The sequence below is a fragment of the Hyla sarda genome, chromosome 2 (assembly GCF_029499605.1).
Source record: "Hyla sarda isolate aHylSar1 chromosome 2, aHylSar1.hap1, whole genome shotgun sequence".
Taxonomy (NCBI): Eukaryota; Metazoa; Chordata; class Amphibia; order Anura; family Hylidae; genus Hyla; species Hyla sarda.
This window is the reverse complement of record NC_079190.1, coordinates 294,904,653-294,923,415: the sequence shown is the minus strand read 5'-3', so window position 1 is coordinate 294,923,415 and position 18,763 is coordinate 294,904,653.

Here is an 18,763-nt window from a genome sequence, read left to right as displayed (position 1 = left end):
ATGGGGGGGACACCCCAAACCTTCAGCTGTGGCAAAATGACAACTCCCAGAATGCACTAACAGACCGACAGACCGTACATGCTGGGAGTTGTAGTTTTACAACAGCTGTAGGCACACTGGTGGGGAACCAATGAGTTAGAAAACAGACTCTAAGTCAGTGATTCCAACCCGTGTGCCTCCAGCTGTTGCAAAACTACAACTCCCAGCATGTACGGTCTTTCAGTGCATTCTGGGAGTTGTAGTTTAGCAACAGCTGGAGGCACATGGGTTGGAAACACTGAGTTAGGAAACAGACTCTAGCTCAGTGTTTCCCAACCAGTGTGCCTACAGCTTTTGCAAAAGTACAATTCCCAGCATGGCCAGACAGTCAGGGATGCTGGGTGTGTAGTTCTGCAATATCTGGCCCTTCAGATGTTGCAGAACTACAACTCCCAGCATGACTGGACAGTCTGGGCATGCTAGGAGTTGTAGTTATGCAACAACTGGGGAAGAACAGTTTGGAGACCGCTAAGTAGTGGTCTCCAAACTGTAGCCCTCCAGATGTTGCAAAACTAAAACTCCAAGCATGCCTAGACTGTCCAGTCCAGGCATGCTGGGAGTTGTAGTTCTGCAACATATGAAGGGCCAGATATTGCAGAACTACATGCCCAGCATCCCTGACTGTCTGGCCATGCTGGGAATTGTACTTTTGCAACATCTGGAGGGCTACACTTTGTAGACCCCCGTATAGTGGTCTACAAACTGTGCCACTTCAGATGTTGCAAAACTACAACTCCCAGCATGCCCAGACAGTCAGTGCATGCTGAGAGTTGTAGTTTTGCAACATCTGGAGGACCACAGTTTAGAGACCAATATACAGTGGTCTCCAAACTGTGACCCTCCAGATGTTGCAAAACTACAACTCCCAGCTTGCCCAGAGAGTCAGTGCATGCTGAGAGTTGTAGTTTTGCAACATCTGGAGGACCACAGTTAAGAGACCAATATACAGTGGTCTCCAAACTGTGACCCTCCAGATGTTGCAAAACTACAACTCCCAGCATGCCCAGACAGCCTTTGGCTGTCTGGGCATGCTGGGAGTTGCAGTTTTACAGCTTTTAGAAGGCCACAGAGAAGATCACTTACCGCGATCTTCACTGCAGCCTTCTCCGCCACACTTTCCGGCATCCGCTCCTCCAGGATGCCGCCTCCGTCGGTCCGGTAAGCCGGGCCATGCTCCCCCCTAGCCGCCCATGTTCCCCCCGCTCTGCCCCGAACTCTAACCCCCTGCCCCCCTCCTGCCATTGGTCATCAGCCTGATCGATCAATGGCAGGGGATAGGAGGGGATGGCAACACTGTCACCTCGCCCCTATGGTCGGAGCTGTCTCTGACAGCTCCGATCATTCTTATTTTCCGTGCGATCGGGTCACCAGTGACCCGATTGGCCCGGATCGCGGCAAATCGCAGGTCTAAATTGACCTGCGATTTGCCGTGATCGTCGACATGGGGGGGTCTCAGGACCCCCTAGGCATTGCCACGGGATGCCTGCTGATAGATAGATATCAGCAGTCATCCCGGTCCGATCACCGCCTGGCGAGCCGCGGTGATCGGAAATGCGGTGGGCGTACAGATACACCCTCCGTCCTTAAGTGCCAGGTACCAGATCTTTTAAATCAACTGGTGCCAGAAAGTTAAACAGATTTGTAAATTACTTCTAATTAAAAATTCTTAATCCTTCCTGTACTTATTAGCTGCTGAATACTACAGTGGAAATTCTTTACCGTTTGAAACACAGAGTTGTCTGCTGACATCATGAGCACAGTGCTCTCTGCTGACATCTCTGTCCATTTTAGGAACTGTCCAGAGTAAAAGGAAATCCCCATAGCAAACAAATGCTGTTCTGAACAGTTCCTAAAATGGACAGAGATGTCAGCAGAGAGCACTGTGTTCTTGATGTCAGCAGACAGCTCTGTGTTTCAAAAAGAAAAGAATTTCCGCTGTAGTATTCAGAAGCTAATAAGTACAGGAAGGATTAAGATTTTTTTTATAGAAGTAATTTACAAATCTGTTTAACTTTCTGGCACCAGTTGATAAAAAAAAAAAGAAAAAAAGTTTTTCACCCCTTAACGACGCAGGACGTATATTTACGTCCTGCGCCGGCTCCCGCGATATGAAGCGGGATCGCGCCGCGATCCCGCATCATATCGCGTCGGTCCCGGCGCTCATCAACGGCCGGGACCCGCAGCTAATACCACACATCGCCGATCGCGGCAATGTGCGGTATTAATCCTTTAGAAGCGGTGGTCAAAGCTGACCGCCGCTTCTAAAGTGAAAGTGACCCGGCTGCTCAGTCGGGCTGTTCGGGACCGCCGCGGTGAAATCGCGGCGTCCCGAACAGCTGACCGGTCACCGGGAGGGCCCTTACCTGCCTCCTCGGTGTCCGATCGGCGAATGACTGCTCCGTGCCTGAGATCCAGGCAGGAGCAGTCAAGTGCTGATAACACTGATCACAGGCGTGTTAATACACGCCTGTGATCTGTGTAAAAGATCAGTGTGTGCAGTGTTATAGGTCCCTATGGGACCTATAACACTGCAAAAAAAATGTAAAAAAAAAGTGTTAATAAAGGTCATTTAACCCCTTCCCTAATAAAAGTTTGAATCACCCCCCTTTTCCCATAAAAAAAAATAAAACAGAGTAAAAAAAATAAAAATAAACATATGTGGTATCGCCGAACTATAAAAGTCCGAACTATAAAAATATATAATTAATTAACCTCTTAAGGACCCAGCCATTTTACACCTTAGGACCCGGCCATTTTTTGAACATCTGACCACTGTCACTTTAAACATTAATAACTCTGGAATGCTTTTAGTTATCAATCTGATTCCGAGATTGTTTTTTCGTGACATATTCTACTTTAACATAGTGGTAAAAAAATTTTGTAACTTGCATCCTTTCTTGGGGAAAAATTTGAAAATTTTATGAAAAATTTGAAAATTTTGCATTTTTCTAACTTTGAAGCTCTCTGTTTGTAAGGAAAATGGATATTCAAAATATTTTTATTTTTTTTTCACATATACAATATGTCTACTTTATGTTTGCATCATAAAATTGACAAGCTTTTACTTTTGGAAGACACCAGAGGGCTTCAAAGTTCAGCAGCAATTTTCCAATTTTTCACAAAATTTCCAAACTCACTATTTTTCAGGGACCAGTTCAGGTTTGAAGTGGATTTGAAGGGTCTTCATCTTAGAAATACCCCACAAATGACCCCATTATAAAAACTGCACCCCCCAAAGTATACAAAATGATATTCGGTCAGCCTTTTAACCCTTTACGTGTTTCACAGGAATAGCAGGAAAGTGAAGGAGAAAATTCACAATCTTAATTTTTTACACTTGCATGTTCTTGTAGACCCAATTTTTGAATTTTTACAAGGGGTAAAAGGAGAAAATGTATACTTGTATTTGTAGCCCAATTTATCTTGAGTAAGGACATACCTCATATGTCTATGTAAAGTGTTCGGTGGGCGCAGTAGAGGGCTCAGAACCGAAGGAGTGACAAGGGGATTTTGGAGGGTACGTTTTTCTGAAATGGTTTTTGGGGGGCATGTTGCATTTAGGAAGCCCCTATGGTGCCAGGACAGCAAAAAATACCCACATGCCATACCATTTTGGAAACAAGACCCCTTGAGGAACGTAACAAGGAATAAAGTGAGCCTTAATACCCCACATGTGTTTCACGACTTTTGCATATGTAAAAAAATAAAATAAAATTTCACTAAAATGTGTGATTCCCCCCAAATTTCACATTTTTGCAAGGGTTAATAGCAGAAAATACCCCCCAAAATTTGTAACCCCATCTCTTCTGAGTATGGAGGTACCCCATAAGTTGACCTGAAGTGCACTACGAGCGAACTACAATGCTCAGAAGAGAAGGAGTCATATTTGGCTTTTTGAGAGCAAATTTTGCTCGGGGGCATGTCCCATATAGGAAGCCCCTATAGTGCCAGGACAGCAAAAAATACCCACATGGCATACCATTTTGGAAACTAGACCCCTTGAGGAACGTAACAAGGAATAAAGTGAGCCTTAATACCCCACACGGGTTTCACGACTTTTGCATAAGTAAAAAAAAAAATAATAATTTCATTAATATGGGTGTTTCCCCCCAAATTTCACATTTTTGCAAGGGTTAATAGCAAAAAATACCCCCCAAAATTTGAAACCCCATCTCTTCTGAGTATGGAGGTACCCCTTAAGTTGACCTGAAGTGCACTACGAGCGAACTACAATGCTCAGAAGAGAAGGAGTCATATTTGGCTTTTTGAGAGCAAATTTTGCTCGGGGGGCACTTCGCATTTAGGAAGACCCAATGGTGCCAGGACAGCAAATAACCCCCACATGGCATACCATTTTGGAAATTAGACCCCTTGAGGAACGTAACAAGGGGTACAGTGAGCATTTACCACTGGTGTCTGACTTTGGAACAGTGGGCTGTACAACATTTTTAATTTGCACAGCCCACTGTTCCAAAGATCCGTCAGACACCAGTGGGGGGTAAATTCTCACTGCACCCCTCATTACATTCCGTGAGGGGTGTAGTTTCCGAAATGGGGTCACATGTGGGGTTTAGTTTTTTTTGCGTTTGTCAAAACCGCTGTAACAATCAGCCACCCCTGTTCAAATCACCTCAAATGTACATGGCGCACTCTCCCTTCTGGGCCTTGTTGTGCGCCCCCAGAACACTTTGCGCCCACATATGGGGTATCTCCGTAGTCGGGAGAAATTGCGTTACAAATTTTGGGGGGCTTTTTTCCCCTTTACCTCTTGTCAAAATGAAAAGTATAGGGCAACACCAGCATGTTCGTGTAAAAAATTTATTGTTTTACACTAACATGCTGGTGTAGACCCCAACTTCACCTTTTCATAAGGGGTTAAAGGAGAAAAAGACCCCCAAAATTTGTTAGGCAATTTCTCCCGAGTACGGCGATACCCCATATGTGGCCCTAAACTGTTGCCTTGAAATACGACAGGGCTCCAAAGTGAGAGCGCCATGCGCATTTGAGGCCTAAATTAGGGATTTGCATAGGGGTGGACATAGGGGTATTCTACGCCAGTGATTCCCAAACAGGGTGCCTCCAGCTGTTGCAAAACTCCCAGCATGCTTGGACAGTCAACGGCTGTCCGGCAATACTGGGAGTTGTTGTTTTGCAACAGCTGGAGGCTCCATTTTGGAAACAGTGGCGTACCAGACGTTTTTCATTTTTATTGGGGAGGGGGGCTGTGTAGGGGTATGTGTATATGTAGTGTTTTTTACTTTTTATTTTATTTTGTGTTAGTGTAGTGTAGTGTTTTTAGGGTACAGTCACATGGGCGGGGGGTTACAGCGAGTTTGAGCTGCCGCACAAAATTTGCTGCATCGCAAACTTGCAGCCTGATACTCACTGTAAGCCCCCTGCCCATGTGAATGTATCCTGTACATTCACAGGGGGGGACCTCCAGCTGTTGCAAAACTACAACTCCCAGCATGCACAGTCTATCAGTGCATGCTGGTAGTTATAGTTTTGCAACAGCTGGAGGCACACGGGTTGGGAAACACTGAGTTAGGAAACAGACAATGTTTCCCAACCAGTGTGCCACCAGTTGTTGCAAAACCACAACTCTCGGCATTCTCAAACATGCTGGGAGTAGTAGTTCGGCAACATCTTTAGAGCCAGATGTTGCCGAACTACAACTCCCAGCATGCTTGGAGTTGTAGTTTTGCAACATCTGGAGGACTACAGTTTGCAGACCACTAATACAGTGGTTCCCAATCTGTGCCCTTCCAGATGTTGCAAAACTACAACTCCCAGTATGCCAAAACTGTCCAGGCATGCTGGGAGTTGTAGTTCTGCAACATCTGAAGGGCCAGATGTTACAGAACTACAGCTCCCAGCATGCCTGGACAGTAAGGGCATGCTGAGGATGTGTAGTTTTGCAACATCTGGAAGGGCACAGTGGTCTCCAAACTGTGGACCTCCAGATGCTGCAAAACTGTAACTCCCAGCATGCCCAGACGCCAATGGCTGTCTGGGCATGCTGGGAGTTGTAGTTTACAGGGTCCCAATACAGCAATGCATGTCGCTTTACGGCGACGTGCATTGCTGTAAAGGGCCCGGCCGCGGTTGAAGATCTACTCACCTGTCGCCGCCGCCGCCGTCTTCATCGCCGGGATCCGGGTCTTCAGGGACGAGGTAAGTACCGGGGCCAGTCCCCAGCACTCCCCCGTCCCCCGCCGCGTCTTCCGGTCTTCCTCCCGTCCTCTCCGGACGTCCAGGGGCCGGGCAGGACGGGAGGAAGTAACCGCCCCCCCTCCTGCGATTGGTCGGTTAACTAACCGACAGATCGCAGGGTATAGGAGGAGGTGGCCGGCTTGCCACCTCGCTCCTATACGTTAGCATGGCCCTGGCTGTCTGTGACAGCCGGGATCATGCGAAATTACCGGGCGGTCGGGTCCCAGAGACCCGATCAGCCCGGTATCGCCGCAGATCGCAAGGGCGATTTCCCTTGCGATTTGCGGCGATCGCCGACATGGGGGGGCCTACATGGCCCCCCTCGGCGTTTGCCCTGGATGCCTGCTGAAGGATTTCAGCAGGCATCCAGTTCCGATCTCTGCCCGGCGCGCAGCAGAGACCGGAAAACGCCAGGGCGTACTAATACGCCCTGGGTCCTTAAGGCCCAGGGTGTGAGGGCGTATCCATACGCCCTGGGTCCTTAAGAGGTTAAACCGCACGGTCAATGGCGTACGCGCAAAAAAATTCCAAATTCCAAAAAAGCGTATTTTGGTCACTTTTTTTATACCATTAAAAAATGAATAAAAAGTGATCAAAAAGTCCGATCAAAACAAAAATCATACCGATAAAAACTTCAGATCACGGCGCAAAAAATGAGTCCTCATACCGCCCTGTACATGGAAAAATAAAAAAGTCATAGGGGTCAGAAGATGACATTTTTAAACGTATAAATTTTCCTGTATGTAGTTATGATTTTTTCCAGAAGTGCGACAAAATCAAACCTATATAGTAGGGTATCATTTTAACCGTATGGACCTACAGAATAATGATAAGGTGTAATTTTTACCGAAATATGCACTGCGTAGAAACGGAAGCCCCCAAAAGTTACAAAATGGCGTTTTTTCTTCGATTTTGTCGCACAATGATTTTTTTTTTCCGTTTCGCCGTGCATTCTTGGGTAAAATGACTAATGTCACTGCAAAGTAGAATTGGCGATGCAAAAAATAAGCCATAATATGGATTTTTAGGTGGAAAATTGAAAGGGTTATGATTTTTAAAAGGTAAGGAGGAAAAAACGAAAGTGCATAAACGGCAACCCTGAGTCCTTAAGGGGTTAAAGGAATCTGTCACAAGTTTTACTCGCACTAACCAGCTGTACTGACTGGTAGTGCTGGTGACACTAATTAAAATGGTACCTTCTGGGTCCGGATCCGTCGCTCCGTTGAGAATATATCTTTATTTTTCAGAATATGCAAATGAGCAGTCTGGGGCATGGGTGGGGCTACAATACTGGCCTCGGGCACAGTGAGGTTGCGATCCATCAACTTCCATTTAAGGATACCCTACAGATGTTCAATTGGGTTTAGGTCTGGAGTCCTGCTTGGCCAGTCCATCCCCTTTACCCTCAGATTCTTTAGCAAGACAGTGGTCATTATGGAGGTGTGTTTGGGATCATTATCATGATGGAATACTACCCTGTGGCCCAGTCTGTGAAGAGAGGGGTCATGCTTTGCTTCAGTATGTCACAGTACATGTTATCGTTCATGGTTCCTTCAATGAAGTGTTTCTCTTCAGTGTCAGTAGCACTCTTGCAGCCCCAGACCATAACACTTTCACCACCATGCTCAAATGTAGGCACTGGCATTGCCAGAGGGGGGCTAATTGGACTATAGCCCTGGGTGTCCTGCCAAAAGCCCGGGTCTCAGGACGCTGATCATCCATTTTTTTTAAATTAATGCCACTGTTGTTTTAGACAGTGGTGGCTTCTGGGAAGTGGTATGCTAAAAGATGTGCCAGATTATGCTGACCTGCCCCAGTGATGCCTGGCTCTGAGGAACAGAGCCCCACGCAACAATCTATCTAGTGGGCCCACCTCCCTTCTCAGGATGCTTGCTGAGTGCCATCACACAGGTAACTGACCCCAAACCCACCTCCTTACCACCATCTATTTTCATTCTGCCATCTTTTCTCCTGCTGTAGCTGTTGCAAGGCTGCCAAGGCAGTGTGCCACAACCAGTGTGCCTTTAGATGTGGCAAAACTACAACTCCCAGCATACCCAGACAGCCAAATGCTGTTTTGGTATGCTGAGAGTTGTAGTTTTGCAACAGCTTGAGGTACATTGGTTGGGGAACGCTGCCTTAGAAATTACAGACGCACAGGAATGACTGGGAGATGCTCTTTCTCTGTAGTAAAGATGGCAGTTAGATGGTACAGGTAGGCTTTTGCCATCTGAGACTTAACGCATCAAGCTGTACCTTTACCTCCTAACCACCATCTTTACTATAGAGAGGGAGTAGCTCCCAGTCATTGTTATGGGCCTGTAACATCTAAGGCAATGTTACACAACCAATATGCCTTTGGATGTTGCAAAACTAAAACTCCCTGCATGCCCAGACTGGGAGTTATAGTTTTGCAACAGCTGGAGGCACCTGCCTACCTACCCTCGTTCTTGCCTACCTAACTACCTATCTAGATTCCTGCCTACCTAACTACCTTCCTACATACCTTGCTAACTAACTACATATCTGCATACCTACCTACATACCTGGCTACTTAACTGCCTAGCTACATACTTGGCTACCTACCTTCAAATCTGCTACCTAACTACATAACTGGCTACCTAACTACCTAGCTATATACATGGCTACCTAACTACCTAAGCCACAAAAAGGTCATACAGCAACGTATCAACAGCATCACGCTGTCTTTCTCAAGCATGTCTAAGTGATCACACATGATACTGTCAGGATCCGGATACTGTGAGGATACTGGTGGTGGATCCTCTGTGTTAGTGGGGTGATGACGTGGGCCGTACCAGGGGAACGGAGTCTAAGGGGTTACTGGTTTTCACCAGAGCCCGCCGCAAAGCAGGATGGACTTGCAGCGGCAGTTAACCCCCAGGTCATTCCACCCAATAGCGACTCAACCCCAACTGACGGCTGAGACAGGCGCGGTACAAGGGATTAGGCAAGAGCAAGGTCGGATGTAGCAGAAGGTCAGGGCAGGTAGCAAGGATCGTAGTCAGGGGCAACGGCAGAGGGTCTGGAACACAGACTTGGGACATACACAGGAACGCTTTCACTGGCACTGAGGCAACAAGATCCGGCAATGCTGGGAAGGGGAAGTGAGGTTTTATAACGAGGGCAAAGGTGTGAGCGCTGATTAAGCCAGGTGCCAATCAGTGGCGCACTGGCCCTTTAAACCGCAGAGAGCCGGCGCGCGCGCGCCCTAGGGAGTGGGGCCGCGCGTGCCGGGACTGAGCCGATGGGGGACAGGAAAGGTGAGGTGACTGGGATGCGAGCGGGCGCGTCCCGCTACACGGGTCGCATCCCCGCCAGTAACACTGATGCAGCGCTCCCGGTCAGCGGGTCTGACTGGGGCGCTGCAAGAAGGTGAACGCCGCAAGCTCTCCGGGGAGGAGCAGGGACCCGGAGCGCTCGACGTAACAGTACCCCCCCCCTTGGGTCTCCCCCTCTTTTTGGAGCCCAAGAACCTGCAAATGAGCTCCTTGTCGAGGATATTATCCTCGGGCTCCCAAGACCTCTCTTCGGGGCCACAATTCTCCCAATCTACGAGAATTTTTTTTTTTTACCTCTGACCATTTTGGACGCGAGAATTTCCTTAACAGCGAAGACATCAGAGGAGCCAGAGACAGGAGCTGGAGCGACAACCTTGGGAGAGAAGCGGTTAAGAACGAGAGGTTTGAGAAGTGAGACATGAAAGGAGTTAGGAATACGGAGAGAAGGGGGAAGAAGAAGTTTGTAGGAGACAGGATTGATTTGACTCTTGATTTTAAAAGGCCCAAGATAAAGTGGTCCCAGCTTATAGCTGGGGACATGGAAGCGAATATACTTGGCAGAGAGCCACACTTTGTCCCCAGGAGCGAAGACAGGAGGAGTTCTTCTCTTCTTATGGGCATGTCTCTTCATACGAGACGAGGCCAGTAGGAGCGACTTTTGAGTTTCCTTCCAGATGACAAAGAAGTCCCGGGTAACTTCATCAACAGCAGGCAATCCAGAAGAAGTGGGAATGGGGAGGGGGGGCAGAGGGTGACGGCCGTACACCACAAAGAACGGGGATTTGGCGGAGGATTCAGAGTTTTTGAAAATGTACGAGAATTCAGCCCAGGGTAGAAGATCGACCCAATCGTCTTGGCGGGAGGAAACAAAATGTTGCAAATAGTCACCAAGGATCTGGTTAACTCTCTCTACTTGCCCATTGGATTGGGGGTGATAGGAGGATGAGAAATTTAATTAGATTCTTAATTGATTACAGAGAGCTCTCCAAAATTTCGATACAAATTGAACGCCTCTATCCGAGATGATATGCATGGGTAGCCCGTGAAGGCGAAAAATATGCATAAAAAATTGCTTCGCCAATTGTGGCGCAGAAGGAAGACCTGGAAGTGGAATGAAATGTGCCATTTTGGAGAAAAGATCAACGACCACCCCGATGACGGTGTTGCCATGGGATACAGGCAGATCCGTAATAAAATCCATGGCAATTTGAGACCATGGCTGCTCAGGAACAGGTAAAGGATGGAGGAGTCCAACAGGCTTCTGGCGAGGGGTCTTGTTCCGGGCACAAACTGAACAGGCCCGAATAAAATCAGTGACATCACCCTCCAGCGTAGGCCACCAATATAAACGAGAAATAAGCTGGATGGACTTCTTGACGCCAGCATGGCCAGCGAGGTGAGAGGAATGTCCCCATTTGAGGATCTTGAGGTGCTGGCGTGGAGGGACAAAGGTCTTTCCAGGAGGAGTTTGTCTAATAGAAGCTGGAGCAGAGGAGACCAGGCACTCAGGAGGTACAATGTGTTGTAGAGGGACTTCAGATTCGGTAGCATCAGAGGAACGTGAAAGGGCGTCAGCCCTAACGTTTTTGTCAGCAGGACGAAAGTGAATCTCGAAGTTAAAGCAGGGCAAAAAACGACCACCTAGCCTGGCGAGGGTTCAGACGTTGGGCAGACTGGAGATATGAGAGATTCTTGTGGTCAGCGTAAATGACAATGGGGTGTGTGGAACCCTCCAGTAGATGCCTCCATTCCTCGAGAGCTAACTTGATGGCCAGAAGTTCACGATCACCAATGGAGTAATTTTTTTCCGCCGGAGAGAAGGTTTTAGAAAAGAAACCACAAGTAATATTACGTCCGGTAGAGTTTTGTTGGAGGAGTACGGCTCCGGCTCCAACTGAGGGGGCATCCACTTCCAGCAAGAAAGGTTTCGATGGATCAGGTCTGGACAGCACTGGAGCAGAAGCGAAAGCAGTTTTGAGGCGATTGAAGGCCTCATCCGCTTGAGGAGGTAAAATTTAGGGTTGGCATTCTTCCTGGTGAGAGCCACAATAGGGGCCGCAATGGTGGAAAAATTAGGAATAAACTGTCGGTAGTAGTTGGCAAATCCCAAGAAGCGTTGGATAGCACGGAGTCCAGAAGGGCATGGCCAATCTAACACCGCTGACAGTTTGTCTGGGTCCATTTGAAGTCCCTGGCCAGAGAATAGGTAACCTAGGAAGGGAAGAGATTGACATTCAAAGAGACATTTCTCCATTTTGGCATAAAGTTGATTTTCGCGGAGTCTCTGGAGCACTAGGCGGACATGACAACGGTGTTCCTCTAGACTAGAGGAGAAAATCAAGATGTCGTCCAGGTAAACCACAACACAGGTATATAACAAGTCCTGAAATATTTCATTAACGAAGTCCTGGAAGACTGCAGAGGCGTTGCAGAGCCCAAAGGGCATAACAAGATATTTGAAATGTCCGTCTCTGGTGTTGAATGCGGTTTTCCACTCATCCCCTTTCCTGATGCGAATGAGATTATATGCGCCTCTTAAGTCCAGTTTAGTGAAGATGTTGGCGCCACGAAGGCGGTCAAAGAGTTCAGAGATTAGAGGCAGGGGATAGCAGTTTTTGATGGTGATTTTATTTAAACCGCGGTAGTCTATACATGGCCGTAGGGTACCATCTTTTTTCGAAACAAAGAAGAACCCCGCTCCGGCAGGGGATGAGGACTTACGAATGAATCCCCTCTTTAAATTTTCCTGGATGTAGTCAGACATGGCTTGAGTCTCAGGGGCGGACAGAGGATAGATCCTGCCCCGGGGAGGAGTAGTATCAGGAAGGAGGTCAATATGGCAGTCATAAGGCCTATGAGGTGGCAAAGTCTCTGCTTGTTTTTTACAGAAAACCTCGGCAAAGTCCTGGTAGGCCTTGGGAAGACCTGGTATAGGTGGAGCCACAGGGGTTTGATTAACGGGAGCAGACGTGAGGCATTGTTTGAGACAAGAAGAACCCCAACTCTTGATCTCCCCGGTGGTCCAGTCAAGGGTAGGAGAATGACGTTGGAGCCATGGCAAGCCGAGGAGAATTTCAGAGGTGCAGTTGAGTAGGACAAGAAATTCAATTTTTTCGTGATGCAGTCCAATGCACATTAGCAGGGGTTCTGTGCGGTAACGCACAGTGCAGTCCAATTTTTCTCCATTGACTGTAGAGATGTAGAGTGGTCTGACGAGACTGGTCACTGGGATGTTGAACCTATTAACGAAAGAGGCCAAAATAAAATTTCCTGCAGAACCGGAGTCCAAAAAGGCCACAGCTGAGAAGGAGGAGTTAGCAGAAGGAGAAATCCGCACAGGCACAGTAAGACGTGGAGAAGCAGAATTCACACCTAGAGCTGTCTCACCTTTGTGAGGAATCGGAGTGCGTTTTCCCTAACGCGGAGGGCGGCTAGGACAGTCTTTTAGGAAGTGTTCGGTACTAGCACAGTACAGGCATAGATTCTGGTTACAGAGGCGAGTCCTCTCTTGTAGGGTCAGGCGGGACCTGTCCACTTGCATAGCCTCCTCGGCGGAAGGCACAGGAACAGATTGCAGTGGACTTGAGAAGAGAGGAGCCGGGGAGAGAAATCGCCTGTTGCGAACAAGGTCCTTCTCCTGTCGGAGCTCCTGGCGTCTTTCAGAAAAACGCATGTCAATGCGGGTGGCCAAATGGATAAGTTCAGACAGGTTAGCAGGACTTTCTCGTGCGGCCAGTACATCCTTGATGTTGCTGGATAGGCCTTTCTTGAAGGTCGCGCAGAGGGCCTCATTGTTCCAAGATAATTCAGAGGCGAGAGTACGAAATTGGATGGCGTATTCGCCCACAGAAGAACTTCCTTGGACTAGGTTCAGCAAAGCAGCCTCGGCAGAGGAGGCCCGGGCTGGTTCCTCGAAGACACTACGAACCTCAGCAAAGAAGGACTGGACAGTGGCAGTGACAGGATCATTGCGGTCCCAGAGCGGTGTGGCCCATGACAAGACCTTTCCAGACAGGAGACTAACCACGAAAGCAACCTTAGACCGTTCTGTGGGAAATTGGTCCGACATCATCTCCAAGTATAGGTAACATTGAGACAAGAAACCACGGCATAGTTTAGAGTCCCCATCAAATTTGTCCGGCAGGGACAGGCGGAGGCTGGGAGCGGCCACTCGCTGCGGAGGAGGTGCAGGAGCTGGCGGAGGAGATGGTTGCTGAAGCTGTGGCAGGAGTTGTTGCAGCATGACACTCAGTTGGGTCAGCTGTTGTCCTTGTTGCGCTATCTGTTGAGATTGCTGGGCGACCACCGTGGTAAGGTCAGCGGGACCTCAGCGGGATCCATTGCCGGATCTACTGTCGGGATCCGGATACTGTGAGGATACTGGTGGTGGATCCTCTGTGTCAGTGGGGTGATGACGTGGGCTGTACCAGGGGAACGGAGTCTAAGGGGTTACTGGTTTTCACCAGAGCCCGCCGAAAAGCGTGATTGACTTGCAGCGGCAGGTAACCCCCAGGTCGTTCCACCCAATAGCGACTCAACCCCAACTGACGGCTGAGACAGGCGCGGTACAAGGGATTAGGCAAGAGCAAGGTCGGACTTAGCAGAAGGTCAGGGCAGGTAGCCAGGATCGTAGTCAGGGGCAACGGCAGAGGGTCTGGAACACTGGCTTGGGACATACACAGGAACGCTTTCACTGGCACTGAGGCAACAAGATCCGGCAATGCTGGGAAGGGGAAGTGAGGTTTTATAACGTGGGCACAGGTGTGAGCGCTGATTGAGCCAGGCGCCAATCAGTGGCGCACTGGCCCTTTAAATCACAGAGAGCCGGCACGCGCGCGCCCCCTAGGGAGCGGGGCCGCGCGCTCCGGGACTGAGCTGACGGGGGACAGGACAGGTGAGGTGACTGGGATGCGAGTCCAAAATAGTGTATTTTTGGTCACTTTTTATATAATGAAAAAATGAATAAAAAGCTGTCACACCCCCTCCCATAGGCTTGCATTGAGGGGGGCGGAGCCTTGACCTCACAACGCTCTGGCACCGTGATCGACAGTAATCAGACCCGGAGCGAACATGCTCCGGGGACTGATTTTAACGGGGTGTGGTGTGCAAGATCACGGGGGTCCCCAGCGGCGGGACCCGCGCGATCAGGCATCTTATCCCCTATCCTTTGGATAGGGGATAAGATGTCTAAGCGCCGGAGTACCCCTTTAAGCATGTGAGATTTGCTGAAGAATTTACATTATCTCTTCTCAAATCATTAGACATTGGATTTTCCTATGTAAATACAGTAAAAAAGGAATTTAGTAAATTGACCTTTTCATCAATTTTCCTTCACCAATACACCCAGATTATTTATTAGGGTACCAACAATATACTTCTTAAAATTTTTTTTCACATTTTATTAAAGAAAACTGCTTTTGAAAATCCCACCACTAGGGGTCCCCATACCTCTTTGGACACTGATGAGTCTCACAGCAACATGAGCGTGTCCAAGGGTCATGGGCAAGAGATGGCTGATTGACAAGGCTGCAGGAGGAATATAGCTTGCAGCAACACTCTGCCTTTTGGCTATGATCAAGTGTAGTATCTGTTCTCATCAGTGGTTTGGTCTTTGCCATTGATATAGGATGGATGCTGCATGGAGGCGTCTGGTGTACTGGGGCGTTCCAGGGCTGGTGCCAGAGGACCAGCTTAACAGCTGCCCTGATGTGACCTGTTTCCTCCAGGTGATTGGGGCGTGTAGAGCCGAGGTACTTTTGTGCCTCGGAGAGTGGTGACCCTGAGGTGCCGAAACTCAGTGGGTGTTATAACTCACTGAGTTAACACACTGCACCATATACTCTTCACCTTTGGCACTCACCCTTGGTATCCTGGCCTTCTGGCTAGGATCAGGGAAATTGTTATAGATCCGGCCGGATGACCAGGCAGTATATCTGCACTCATTCATTTATTTATTATTTTTGTATGTCACGAAGCCAAGATGCCATCAGTATACGGCTCCTCGGCTGATACCATGGTTAACGCCTAGATTGAAGCCAGGTTCATTTGTGGCCTCTTAATAGCTTCGGTGAAAAAGGGCATCGAACCTGGATCCTTGCAGGTGCCTTTTGGCCCGGAGGTGAAGGGTAGGTTTGTTGGGGGGCCTCTTTCCCCTTGGAGAAGGGCTTAGCGATAGACCGCATCCTTTGTGTATGTTTTTTTTAGTGTAAACAACAACTTTAGGTGAAACCCCCAAAGGGGTGCCCTAAACTAGAAACCCCCATATTAAAATCTAACTTTTATTGTTCTGGACTTAAAATTAGAAATACATACAGTGACTATTGGTATCACATGATGTGTGTACCACAGTGATTTAAAATTACAGGGACTGTCTAGCACACTAGTGAAATAGTAGAAATAGAGCCTCTGGCTATGTGTTAAATTTTAAACTCGGGGTTCTCTGCTAGCACTACTATTACTGTTATGTAGGACCTCAGTGGTGGCCATACAAACTATTTGGCACACAGTTTATGAGGCTCTATTTCTACTATTTCACTAGTGTGCTAGACAGACCCTGTAATTTTAAATCACTGTGTTATACACACATCACGTGATACCAATAGTCACTGTATCTATTTCTAATTTTAAGTGCAAAACAATAAAAGTTAGATTTTAATACATTTCTTTTGGGGAGTTTCTAGTTTAGGGCACCCCTTTGGGGGTTTCCCCTAAAGTTGTTGTTTATATTAATTTTGCCCCATTATCCCCTTCGGGTTTGTTGTTAAAGTTTTTTTAGTGTGACACGTTTGCACTTTTTCTTGCACTTTGGGTGATTGAGAGCACTTGCCTCGGCAAAAAAAAAAAAAAAAGCTTGCAGCAACACAGAGCTTTACCAATTATGTGCCTCCAGCTGTTGCAAAACTATAACTCCAAGCATGCACGGACAGTCGAAAGATGTCTGGGCATGATGGGAGATGTAGTTTTACAAAACCTGTAGGCACACAGCAGAATGCAACACTGCTGAAAGAGTTATCCAAACACTGTACCTCCAACTATTCCAAAACTACAAGTTCCAGCATTACAGGACTGCCTAAGGATGATACACATGAATTACATTTGGTGGTAGAGTACAGCCAATCACCAATAATCATGTGTGTGTACAGCATAAAATCAGAGAGGAATGGCTTACATGGCAGGACTGCTAGGCTCCCGAAAGCAGTGAATCAGCAGAGTGAGGGGGGAGGAGTCATCACAGTTCAGGCAAGAGAAGGACATGCCCCTCCCTTTAGAAGAATGAAAAAGACATTGAGCTGCTTGCTGTAATATGCAATTTTTTGTGAAATATAGGTGATAGATGCATAAAAATTACATATACATGATCCAGATTAGGTACCGAGTAACATAGAACAGTTTTTTTTTTTGTGGGATCTGATGCTTTAACGCCTTCCCTACTACCTCCTTGTTTTAGTAGTCTGAACTCGTTTGTTTTGTTTATCGCATCCCTGTTTTGGATAACTGCATAGTTTTTTTCCTGTTTTGAACACATTTATTCATGTAGGGTATGTGTTGTTCACAAGATCTGAGTACTTTTATTACTGAGGACAAAGTCCCAATCTATGTCCCTGAGGTCTCGTCTTAGTTGGTGAAAACTAGCCTTCCTGTAGTTTGATTTTGTAGCCCCACCAGTAGACATCCTGCTATACGATAAATTAAAGGGGTACTCCGGTGAAAACCTTTTTTCTTTTAAATCAACTGGTGGCAGAAAGTTAAACATATTTGTAAATTACTTCTATTAAAAAATCTTAATCCTTCCTGTACTTATTAGCTGCTGAATACTACAGAGGAAATTATTTTCTTTTTGGAATGCTCTCTGATGACATCACGAGCACAGTTCTCTCTGCTGACGTTATTATAATGCTTTATTTATTGTTGTCCTTAGTGGGATTTGAACCCAAGTCCCCAGCACTGCAAGGCAGCAGTGATAACCAATGAGCCACCATGTTACCCTTAGCATACATCTGCTATGCATTGTTGCTAAAATGGACAGAGATGTCAGCAGAGAGCACTGTGCTCGTGATGTCATCAGTGTTCCAAAAAGAAAGGAATTTACTCTGTAGCATTCAGCAGCTAATAAGTACTGGAAGGATTGAGATTTTTTAATAGAAGTAATTTACAAATATGTTTAACTTTCTGCCACCAGTTGATTTAAAAGAAAAAAGGAGTACCCCTTTAAAATGTATGGTGTAGTCAATATTAGAGATGAGCGAACTTACAGTAAATTTGATTCGTCACGAACTTCTCGGCTCGGCGTTTGCTGACTTTAGCCTGCATAAATTAGTTCAGCTTTCAGGTGCTCCGGTGGGCTGGAAAAGGTGGATACAGTTCTAGGAGACTCTTTCCTAGGACTGAATCCACCTTTTCCAGCCCACCAGAGCACCTGAAAGCTGAACTAATTTATGCAGGATAAGTCATCAACTGCCGAGCCGAGAAGTTTGTGACAAATCGAATTTACTGAAAGTTCGCTCATGTCTAGTCAATATTACCAAGATGACCCTCTTCCTCTACTTCAGATACTAAGTCTTGGCCTACTGGTTAGTATAAGGTTCAGAAGAGACCCCCCCCCCCCCTTCTTGTTGGTTCCTTTGCTGGACCTGCAGGTTTCAGCTTTCCAGTCTATATCAGGGTTAAGTCCTCATAATATTTGCCTTATTAGATTTTTGCTACTTCTATTTCTAACAAAGCCCTATCGGTAATTAATTAATTAATTCATTTGTGGTCAGGGCTACAAACGTGACCAGCTGACTGCGACTAATCACTACTCTAAACCACCATAACTGTAATAACGATAAACCGTAATAGTGATATAGTGATAATAATAATAACGATAACTATAATGACGGTAGTAGTACGAATGACCGCAATAACGCCGTAATCATGTTAACCCTAATACTACTCATGCTAACACTATAAATGATCCAATAACAATAATACCAATACCACTAAAAATAGACCATGATAACCGGAATAATGATAACATACTTACATCGGTCAGAAGTGTGCCCAAAACCGCGCCGTGGGCAGGCCTATAGATGGCCTACCCAGAAGGAAATGATAGAATAAGGGAGGGTTGGGTGGGTTTCGCCGACACGGAGATGCCCTGACCTATACGCAGAGGGGCGTTATATACTCTCTCGCCCCTCCCACAAACTCAGCCTTAACAGGCTTCCACTTGT